This window comes from Lutra lutra, chromosome 15, assembly GCF_902655055.1.
Source record: "Lutra lutra chromosome 15, mLutLut1.2, whole genome shotgun sequence".
NCBI classification, from domain to species: Eukaryota; Metazoa; Chordata; class Mammalia; order Carnivora; family Mustelidae; genus Lutra; species Lutra lutra.
The window spans coordinates 44,741,571-44,753,311 of NC_062292.1; positions in this window are offsets into that span (position 1 = coordinate 44,741,571).

Here is an 11,741-nt window from a genome sequence, read left to right on the forward strand (position 1 = left end):
ACCCCAATTTTGGCTTAAAACACTGGGTCTCTTTGCCTGCAGACAGAAATGGCTGTTAGACTGGGGAAACAGTGGGCTCCACCCAGAAGGATCCGTTTTTGAATGAATAGAGGGTGTAGGATTAGGTGGGAAAGGAAGGCTGGTGTATCTGGAGACTTCTTGTCCAGGGACTGGAGACAATTCCTGTCCTGCTCGGTTCAGCAGTCTTCCCTGCTGCTTTAAATCGGTACCACTGCTCAGCCCCTTGGATGTAAAATCTTCATCTCCCCCTAGTCCCTCCCCACCTTCCATTTTTTACCCACCTGAAAATAGTTCGCTCTCCTGTGGGTTTTGTTGTTGTTGTTTTTCATCAAAGTATACCAGACATGCTTGAAGATGCACAAAGCCTAAGTGTACAGGTAACAAATTATGACACAGTGAACATACCCATGTAACAGTGACCCAAGTCAAGAATTAAATTGTTGCGGCGCCTGGGTGGCTCAGTGGGTTAAAACCTCTGCCTTCGGCTCAGGTCATGATCTCAGGGTCCTGGGATCGAACCCTGCATCGGGCTCTCTGCTCCCCAGGGAGCCTGCTTCCTCCTATCTCTCTGCCTGCCTCTCTGCCTACTTGTGATCTCTGTCAAATTAATAAATAAAATCTTAAAAAAAAAGAATTAAATCATTACTGGCATCCCAGAAGCCCACCTCGTTTTCCCTCGTAGCCACCACCCCACCCTCCTTACCAAAGGTAACCTCTAACACCGTAGAATGGTTTTGCCTGATTTTGAACCGGTATCATTAGGTATCATTTTTGTGTCTGGTTTCTCTCAATATTATGTTTGTGAAATTCATGCATATCACATTGTCGTAGCAGTGGTTCATCCATTTGCATTGCTTTACTGTATGGCATTAAATGAACATACTACAATTTAACTGTTATTCTATATATATATATATATATATATTTTTTTTTTTTTTTAAAGTAGGCTCTATGCTCATGGAGCCCAACATGGGGCTTGAACTCACAATCCTGAGTTCAAGACCTGAGCTGAGATCAACAGTCAGATCATAACCGACTGAGCCACCCGGGTGCCCCTATCTGTTATTCTGTTGGTGGACATTTGAGTTGTTACCAGTTTGGGGTTATTATGAATAATGCTGCTATAGCACTTTTGTTTGTGTCCTTTGGACACTTATGTTCATCTTTCTGTTGGATATATACCTAGGAACAGAATTACTAGGTCATAGAGTAATCCTACGTTTAGTGTTAGTAAATGCTCCTAAATAATTTTTTGAGCTGCTCATGTTAATTATACTCCTGCCAGCAGTGTCTTAGAGTTCCAGTTACTTCACATTTTCAGCAACATTTTGTATTATCAATCTAAAAAGGTTTAAAAATTTTAGCCATTTAAAATTAACAAGTCAGGAAACGACAGATGTTGGCGAGGATGTGAAGAAAGGGGAACCCTCCTACACTGTTGGTGGGAACGCAAGCTGGTGCGGCCACTCTGCAAAACAGTATGGAGGTTTCTCAAAAAGTTGAAAATAGAGCTACTCTATGACCCAGCAATCGCACTACAGGGTATTTACCCTAAAGATACAAATGTAGTGATCTGAAAGGGCATGTGCACCTGAATGTTTATAGCAGCAATGTCCACAATAGCCAAACTATGGAAAGAACCTAGATGTCCATCAACAGATGAATGGATAAAGAAGATGTGGTATCTATATATGATGGAATAGTATGCAGCCATCAGAAAATGAAATCTTGGGGTGCCTGGGCTGCTCAGTAGGTTAAGCATCTGCCCTTGGCCCAGGTCATGATCCCAAGGGTCCTGGGACTGAGCCCCACATCGGGCTCCTTGCTCAGCGGGGGGCCTGCTTCTCCCTCTCCCTCTGCCTGCCTGCATGCCTCTCCCCCTGCTTGTGCTCACTATCTCTGTGTGTCAAATAAATAAGTAAATCTTCAAAAAAATGAAATCTTGCCATTTGCAATGATGTGGATGGAACTAGAGGGTATTATGCTAAACGAAATAAGTCAGAGAAAGACAATTATCATACGATTTCTCTGATATGAGGAATTGGAGAGGCAGGGCAGGGGGTTGTTGGGGATAGGGAGGGGAAAAAATGAAACAAGATGGGACCAGGGAGGGAGACAAACCATAAGACACTCTTAATCTCGGGAAACAAACTGAGGGTTGCTGGGGGGTGGAGGGGGAGGGATAGGGCGGCTGGGTGATGGATATTTAGGAGGGTATGTGCTCTGGTGAGTGCTGTGAATTGTGTAAGACTGATGATTCAGAGACCTGTGAATGAATCGAAGAAAATAATACATTGTATGTTAATAAAAAATTTTTTAGCCATTCAGGTGGGTATATAGCGGCATCGCATATACCCACCTGAATGGCGGTTTAAATTTACATTTCCCTGATAACCCATGAGGTGAAGCACCTTTTCATATCTTTTGTCATTTGGATATCTGTTCAAGTATTTTGTCCATTTTGGGGGGTCCATTTTTGTATCTGGCTTTCTGTCTTCTTGCTTTGCAGGAGGAGTTCTTTAAATATTTCAAATATGATGGGGCGCCTGGGTGGCTCAGTGGGTTAAAGCCTCTGCCTTCAGCTCAGGTCATGATCTCAGGGTCCTGGGATCAAGCCCTGAATTGTGCTCTTTGCTCAGAGGGGAGCCTGCTCCCCATACCCCCCTCCCGCCCCCACCTGCCTCTCTGCCTACTTGTGATCTCTGTCAAATAAATAAATAAAATATTTAAAAAAATAAATATTTCAAATATGAGTCCTTTGTTGGCTTTAGATATCGCAAGTATTTCTACACGTACATAAATACAGAAGACTTTGGTTTTGGGGTTTTCTAGCCCCAGGACCCCTGGGACAAGACTGTGAGCTCTGGGTCCATTTTGATCACTAGTGTATTCTAGGTTCCTGGCCCTTAGTAGGACTTGGAAAATACACTGCATGAGTAATGGATGGGAAGCTAAGACTCATCCAGGTAGTTTGTCCTGTGTTTTGCTGATCCCTAGGGTCAGACCTCCAGAGGTGCTGGAGGGAACAGATTTCCTTCCAGCCCAGCCAGCTGTGACCTTGGGAAGGGGAAGACACCCAGCCCTTCCCTACTAGAAGAGCAGAAATAGCTACAGTCTGTGAAGACAGAAGCACGGATGTAGGGAGCAGAGGTCACAGATGAAAAGGCAGGAACTAGCAGCAGGTAGCAAGCCAGCCACATGCTTCAGAACGAGGGACCCAGTTGGGGGTGGATGCTCAGAGACCCCCAAGGAGACGGTGAGCATCACAGCAGACAAGAACCTTCAAAGTTCACATGGGCCTCTTACTGCCTCAAGACATGCCCACTCCTAAAGCTTGACAGCTGAGGGAGCTCACCTCCACTTAGACACACTTCCCTCTCTGAAGGAACTTCCTGGAGACTTTCCGTTGCCAGGTCTCCTTCCCACCTCCCCATGCGGAACTCTTTTTTTTCAGATCTGGGCCTTGATTTCCTCATGGCCTGTAATGTCTATCCTAAAGATGGAAGATAACTACGTCACTGCCAGTCCCTTTTCCGGGAAGTCTTTCCCAGGCCTGTGGCATTCTCTAGCACTTCTCTGTCACTGTCCTTCACTCCAGTGTCCTCTCCTTTCTTCCTTCAGCCATAGTAGATACCAGGTCAGCTCAGAAGTCTTTATAGGAGAGGGATTTCTCTCTAGCAACCCTCTAACACACTCACAGCGCCCCTCTCCCAGATACCTAGAAGACAGTGAGGCTAGTGGTGGCTTCAGAATTTTCTATATAGGATGAATGTGAGGTAGAAGACTGGTGGGAGAGGAGCTGGATGGTGTGTCATGAAATGGTGTTTGTATCGCATCCACAGTATTTTCACTCAGAATATGAGATTTTTGGTGGGGTTGAAGGACTTGGGGGGAGGGGGAGGTGTTGGTCACCCATAGGGGCCTGTGAAGGAGCCTGTGAAAGAAGCATCTCTGTGGGGCAGCCTGCTTCAGTCTTGCATGGCACTTTTCCTAATATGGGGTTCAACCAGCCTCAACCCTAAGGTCCTCCATGTCTTGTGGCCTTCCTTTAGGGACAGCTGGTCTACCAATGGCTTCTTCATTGACTACCTGGGTGCTCATCCTGAAACATAAAATTCCAGAGCGCTGTACATCCTGGATCCCCCAACGAGTGTGGCATAGTCACAAGACTAGCCCTGACATGGCTGGAAACTTTTCTGTCTTTTGTTCCTGCTCGGGAAGGGATGCCCCCTCCCATTTTTCCCCTTGCCATAACCCCTCCCCTGCAATCTCCCTCCCAGAGGTCAACGTCTTTCCTGCTGCCCAGAGCTGAGGTGATATCCCCTTCCGGCTTCATTCAGTTCTAGGAGGATGTAGTGATGGGGGTGGGATAGGGAAGTGTGGCCATCTGTGCTCAGGGCTGGTTGCTCTCACCATTGCCTTTGCTTCCCTATAACTGAGCTCCCCTTTCCCAAAGTCCCCTGGATACTCTCTCTGGATTCCTGTGGACAGGAAGGTTCCAAGTATTTCCGAGCTGCAGTTCTGAAATCACTGGCTATTGTTGGAAAGCCCCAGCTTCAAGTCAAATTGTCTGGTGAAGTGTAATTATCCATGCTCGGCCACATATTAGGCCTGTGATCTTGGGTAAGCTCCTTTATGTCTCTCAGCCATATCTGTAAAATGGAGACACGACTCCCTTTTGCAGAGATGCTGTGAGGGTTGGTGATAATAGAGCATTGGGAATACTTCCTGCACATGGTAGGAAAATTTTGATTCCACCAAAGGGGAAGAGGAAGCATCAAGGATGAGGCATATGGAAGGGGCAGGTCGGGTTCTCTCTGGGACGCACACTGAAGTCTAGGCTTTGAAGACTGTGTGGGTACTCCTAACTGGGAAGGGTTAAAGACGGACAGTCTTCAGCACCTGGATGTCCGTGGGGATCTAGCAACCAGATATGGGTTATCTTTTTCTTTCCAGAGCCACAAGGCAAGAGGATCCTAATTTGCAAACCAGATTATCATTTTGATCTGCCCTCCATGTTTTCTGTTCTCTAATTATCCAAAAGCCCAGGGTTTCCTAAACTGGCCTGGTCCTTGGAATCACCTGTGAGCACTTCTTTTAAAATATGGATTTCCAGGCCTCTCTTCTGGAAATTTTGTTTCCAGAATCTGGTGCCAGGCCAGGAAATCCACTCTTTTAATTGGTGCCCCAGATGATTCCCATGATCTGACCAGTTTGGAGAATGGCACCCCAATCTGGTGGTTTTCAACCACGACTGCGTATTAGAACCTCCCGGGAAGCTGTAAAAGATATAGACCTTTGTCGTAGGAGGAAACTCCGAACTTTGTCTGGGAAGGCTCTGGAAGTCTTCAAAGTCCTGGAGATGCTTCAGTTGAAACTTCCTGTGTGGATTTATCTATTAACTCACTTAATCCTAATAATTACACTATGAAGTGGGCTGTTGCAACACAACAGGTCACAAACAAGACCATGATTCAGAGAAAGGTAGGTATATTGAAAAGTTATTTAGTTTAGTCCTTAGGGAAACGCAAGTCAAAACCACAATGTGATACCACCTCACACTCACTTGGTAGGCCATTAAAAAAAAAAAAAAGCAAATCCTAGGTTGGCGAGGATGTAGAGAGGTTGAAACCCTTGTACATTTGCTGGTGAGAATGTAAAAGGGTGCAACCACTGTAGAAACATTTCATTGTTTCCTCAAAAAGTTAAGCTTAGAATTACCATGTCCCCAGCAATTCCACTCCTAAGTTGATGCCCAAAAGAATGGGGAGTAGAGAAAGGCATTCTAGTTGGACGAAACAGTGAAATGGCAAGACAGGGAGAATGTGGCACTTTGGGGGGAACAGGTTTTTCAGTATATAGCTAGATGCGTGTTGGGGTGCAGAGGGAAAAGACAGTGTGGTTTGTGATGTTATCAGTTACATAGCTTGAGACTTATTTTACATGGACCTTTTGTTTGACATACTGGTTTTGTTTTCCCAAGTAGATTGCAAGGTATTTGAGCATAGATACTTTATATTTTTAAATTTATACTAATTTTTAATGCCTTATATTTTAAAATTTCTGTGCTGTTGGCTGACACATTCTATTTTTTTTTTAAGACCAATTTTTTTTTTTTTTTTTTTTTTTTTAGGAGCAGCTTTGGGTTTACAATAACAAAGGCACAGAGACTTCCCATATACCTCCTGCTCCAATAAACACATAGGCCCCCGTCATCAATATCGCTCACCAGAGTGGTACATTTCCTACGAAGGATGAGCCAACATTGACATATTGTAATCCCCCAAAGTCTCTTGTTTACCTTAAGGCTCCCTCTTGGTGCTGTACATTCTATGGGTTTGGACAAAGGTATAATGGTATGTTCGTCATTAGAGTGTCATACACAGTATTTTCACTGCCTTAACAATCCTCTGTGCTCTGCCTATTCATAACACCCCCTCCCCATGACCACCAATCGGATTATTTTCCTGTCTCCATAGTTTTGTCTTTTCCAGAATATCCTATAGTTGGAACCATACAGAGTGTAGCCTTTCCAACTGGCTTCTTTCACTTAATACAGATTGAAGCTTCCTCCATGTCTTTTCATGGCTTAATAGCTCATATCTGCTTAGTGCTGAATACTATTCCATCATGTGGACGGACCCCAGTTTATCCATTCACCTACTGAAGGACATCTTCTTTGCCTCCAAGTTTTGGCAATTGTGAACCAGGTCTTTGTGTAGATAAATGTCTTCCGCTCTTTCGGTTAAATAAATACCAGGGAGTGTGATTGGTGGATCTTACGGTGAGGGTTTTGTGAGAAACTGCCAAACTGCCTTCCAAAGCTGCCAGCTGTTCTGTATTCTCCCCAACAATGAAAGAGAGTTTCTGTTGCTCCATATCCTCACCAGCATTTGGTGGCGTCAGTGTTCTGGATTCTGGCCATTCTAATAGGTGTGTGGTGGTAGTCTCATTGTTTTAATTAGCGTTTTTCCTGATGATGTGTAATATGGAGCATTTTTTCATGTGCTTTATTTGCCATCTCCTTTGATGAGGTGTCTGTGAAGGTCTTTTTATTTCTTAATTTTTAAAGATGTATTTATTTGACACAGAGAGAGAGAGAGAGAGCACAAGCAGGAGGAGCAGCAGGCAGAGGGAGAGGGAGAAGCAAGCTCCCCACTGAGCAGGGAGCCCGATGCGGGGCTTGATCCCAGGACCATGATCTGAGCCGAAGGCAGACACTTAACCGACTGAGCCACCCGGGCACCCCAGGTCTTTTGTTTTAAACGTTTTTTATTTGAATTCAATTAACTATTATGTATTACTGGTTTCAGAAGTAGAGGTCAGTGATTCATCAATCTTATATAACATTTATATAACATTATCTATATATAACATTATATAACTTATATAACATTATATCACCTGTCCTCCTTGATGTCCACCACCCAGTTATCCCATCATCCCTCTACCTCCCTCCCTTCCAGTCTGTTAAAGTCTTTGGCCCAATTTTTATTGAGGTTGTTTTCCTTTTGTTCTAAGAGTTTTTTGGTTATGTTTTGGATAGCAGTCCCTTACCAAATATGTCTTTTGACATTTTAATTTAAACTCACAAATTGAGTTCTCCTTCCTCAGACCCTCAGATTGTGAGTCTCATTCACTCTCATAGTGTCAGTTTATGGTGTTAGGTTGATGACTCCCAGATACCTTTGTCTTAGTCTTTTCTTCTGAGCCCTGGGCTTGGATGTCTCAGTACTTTCAGCCCATGATATCTAAAATGCAGCTTGTCACTTCCTGGGTATCTGCTCCTTCTTCAGTAAATGAAGTCACACCTCCCATTTGCTCATGTCCGCCACCTGGGAGTAATTCTTGATGTCTTCCTCTACCCTACCTCCCTACTACCCATCAATCACCAAATGCCACCCATTGAGTCCACCTTCGAAATACCTTAAAAAGAATTTTTTCCTTGAGGTAAAATTCACACATAAAAATGAGCCATTTCAAAGCATACAATCCACTGGCATTCGGTAAACTCACCATGTTGTGCAACCATCAGCTTTATTTAGTTCCAGGACATTTGCATCACCCCAAGAGGAAATCTTTTACCCAATAAACTCCACTTCCCTCTTCCCCTAGCCTTCCCCTAGCCCTCTTCTACTAGCCTGCTTTCTCTCTCTGTGGATTTCCCTACTGTGGACATTTCATATAGGAAATAACGGAAACCATGCTATAGGTGGCCTTCTGCATCTGGTTTCTTTCATTCAGCATGAGGTTTAAAAGGTTTCCCCATGTTGTAGTGTGTGTCAGTATTTCACCTTTTTTTTAATGGCTGAAAAGTAGTTCGTAGTATGGATATAACATATTTTGTTTATCCCATTCATTCACTAATGGACATCTGGGTTGGTTCTACCTTTTGAATATTACGAATAGTAATGCTACGAGCTATCGGGTACAAACTTTTGTTTGAGAACTTCGTTTCAGTTCTTTCGGGTACATATGTAGTGGAATTGCCGGCTCATATAGTAACTCTATGCTTCACTTTTTAAAAAGATTTTATTATTTACTTGACAGAGAGAGACAGCAAGAGAGGGAACTCAAGCAAGGGGAGTTGGAGAGGGAGAGGCAGGCTTCGCGCTGAGCAGGGAGCCTGATGCTGGGTTCGATCCCAGGACTCTGGCGTCATGACTTGAGTCAAAGGCAGCCATTTAATGCCTGAGCCACCGAGGTGCCCTTATGTTTCACTTTTTGATAATTTTTTAAAAATTTATTTATTTATTTGTCAGAGAGAGAGAGGAGCAAGAGCGAGCACAGGCAGACAGAGTGGCAGGCAGAGGCAGAGGGAGGAGGAGAAGCAGGCTCCCCTCCAAGCAAGGAGCCCGAATCAGGACTCGATCCCAGGACGTCTTTTTGAAGGAAACAACCAGATAATGAAATCTATTAAAAACCCAGGGGTGGGGGGGGGGCACCTGGATGGCTCAGTGGGTTAAGCCTCTGCCTTTTGCTCAGGGCATGATCTCAGGGTCCTGGGATCAAGCCCCGCATCCGGCTCTCTGCTCAGCGGAGAGCCTGCTTCCTCCTCTCTCTCTGCCTGCCTCTCTGCCTACTTGTGATCTCTCTCTGTCAGATAAATAAATAAAATCTTTAAAAAACCCCACAAAAACCTAGGGGTGGGGCTCCTGGCTGGCTCAGTCGACAGAGCACACTACTCTTGATCTTGGGGTTGTGAGTTCAAGCCCCACGTTGGGTGTAGAGTTTATTTGAAATGACATGTTAAAAGGTGGTGAGATGGAGCCCTGCTTCCTGCTTCATGCTTGGCTTGGGGTCTGCCTGAGATTCTCTCTCCCCCTTCCCCTCCCACTTGTGTTCTCTTTCTCTCAAATAAAATTACAGGAGAAAAAAAAACAAACCCCAAGGATGTTTCTGTCACTTGGGGTTCAGCACGTGCGGAGCAATCTGTCCCCCGACCCACATATTCCTGAGATGAACACAGCTCCAGCCCCAGAGAAATATGTCCCCACAGAGCTTGCCCTACGTTGTTGGAAAACAAATGACATGTGAACACCCTGAAGATGTGTAACTCTTGTCCCTGTGGACTTTAGAGACGCCCGTGGCTTTGGAGCGCAGGGAGGAACTGAGCTGCCCATGTGCTTAGCTCAGAGCAAAGAAAATTGACTTGTCAAATCCTTCCTCTCAGATAGCATGACTGCAATGGATTCCTGTGTGACACGTTCTTTCTTAGGAGTGCTGAGTGTCCATTTTCCAGCTCCTCTTTGAGTTCCAGTTTCTGCTTCTGGACATGGTCATGAGCTAGTGCAGTGTTTACAGTTGCCCATGGTAGCTGAGGAATACTTTTTGGTATTAAACACTTTATGTATTTTTGTATTTGTAGGTTTGGGTGTAACCTACATGAAGCATGCTGCTTATCCTTTTTATTGACAGCTACATGGACCCTGAACACTAAAATGGAAAATAGTTTCATTTTTATACAATTATGTACATTTTCTAAAAAATGAATGAGTGCAGACTTTGTGTCTTTCTACTATCTCCTCTGGGGGAGAAGAATATTGGGTCCAAAAGGGCCAAGTTTTTAGCAACCCAGCTTCAACCTCCAAGGACTCCAGCCCCACTTTATTCCTTTCCTTTCCCCACTTCTTTGCATGACTGTTTTGTCTTCCTTCCAACCTCAGGGAGTGAGGTGTGAGTAAGAAGCTTGAGCCAAGTCCTCGATGGGGATGTAGAGTACACCTGCGATTACTGTAGGAGCTTTTCCAAGGTGGATTTGTGCAGTGGTAGAAGGATGCAGGTAGGGCTGGAGGAAAGTTCCAGATTCATTGCCCCTTCCTGCCCAGAGTCTTAGAGCTCATGTTGTCCTAGTCTGGCCAGCAATATTTGCAGAAGCCTTCAAGGACCACAGGGCTGAAAGGTCTGCATTCTTGGAACTGGGATTTGGAGCAGTTCCCTCTCAAGGGCTTTCCTTCCCACTGCATCGTCTGGAACTAGACTATCCTTTCTGGCACTAGAAGAGAGCGGTGACACCCAGCGGGGACAAGGTCCCTGCTCATTCTTCTCTCAGTTATCCTGTGGATTATTGGAGACCCAGCTGTCCCCAAACTCAGACAAGGGAAAAAAACTGAACCCAGAAGCTGGGGTGGGGGTGGTAAGAAATGTTGGCAGACCGAGGGAGAGGTGTGAATAGAGAGAGGTCAGCCAGGGGAACAGCGAGAGCTTGAGCTACGAACCAAAGCCAACGGTGAAACAGCCTTTGTCCTTGAGATCTCCTTGGACGGGTATGAATGAGCTACACACCACAGGGTCTGGGGGCGGGTGGTGGGGTATGACTGCTAAAGCGCTGGACTTGGGCTTTTTGCCTAGCACTGGAATTCCAGGGCTGCCCCTTAAGAGCTGTGGGATCTTGGGCAGATGACTTCTCCGAGTCCCAGCTTTCTCCCTCTTCAGTACTCTTAGCACAGGCTTTGGGCTCCAAGAGGTTTTGCCCCAAACACCTACATGACCTTGGGCAAATTACTTAATCTCTGGGTCTAAACTGCCTCATCTAGAAAATAGGAACAGTTTTCTAGTTTCTTCTTTGGAGCTGTTGTGAGGATTCAGTATGATAATGGATGGGAAGTTGACTCCATTATTGATTGAGACCATGGAACAATGGTGCACTTGGGGCCAGGTGACATGGGTTTGGATCTGCCCCCAGCTGGGTGTGTGACCCTCTGAGGGATCACGGATTTCGTACACGGATGAAATCAGGTGTACGAAAGCACTTTGAGCAGCTCCGTAGGAAGGTGAAGGGTTATGTCTGTTCTTCAGCTCACCCTCTAACGAAGGCTGACTAAGTTCTGAATTGGCAAAAAAAAAGGAGGGTAAGGGAAAGAATGTGAATCTTAGGGGGAGGAGCAAAAAAGCTCAAATACTCCCCACACTGTTTCTAACTCTTTCCAGGGAGCCTAAGCTCCAAGGAAGAGCCCGTGGCCAAGGGCACGGAGGGAGGTAAGGTGAATTGGGGGTATGGGGGTTGTGAGGTGGAAAAAGGAGCCTTTGGTGTCAAACCCCAGAATGGCATGAAAGGTCTTGGGTGAGGGAAGAGGAGGGAGTCTCTCAAGTCCCAGCTCCTCGGTCTCCCTCTCTGACCCCAGCTCCCTTGTGACTCATAAAGCTCAGCTCCCCAGCCTTGAGCCAAGAAAGGCTGCCTTCCAGTGCCCCTACCTGGCAGCCACTAATCGGATTCAAAT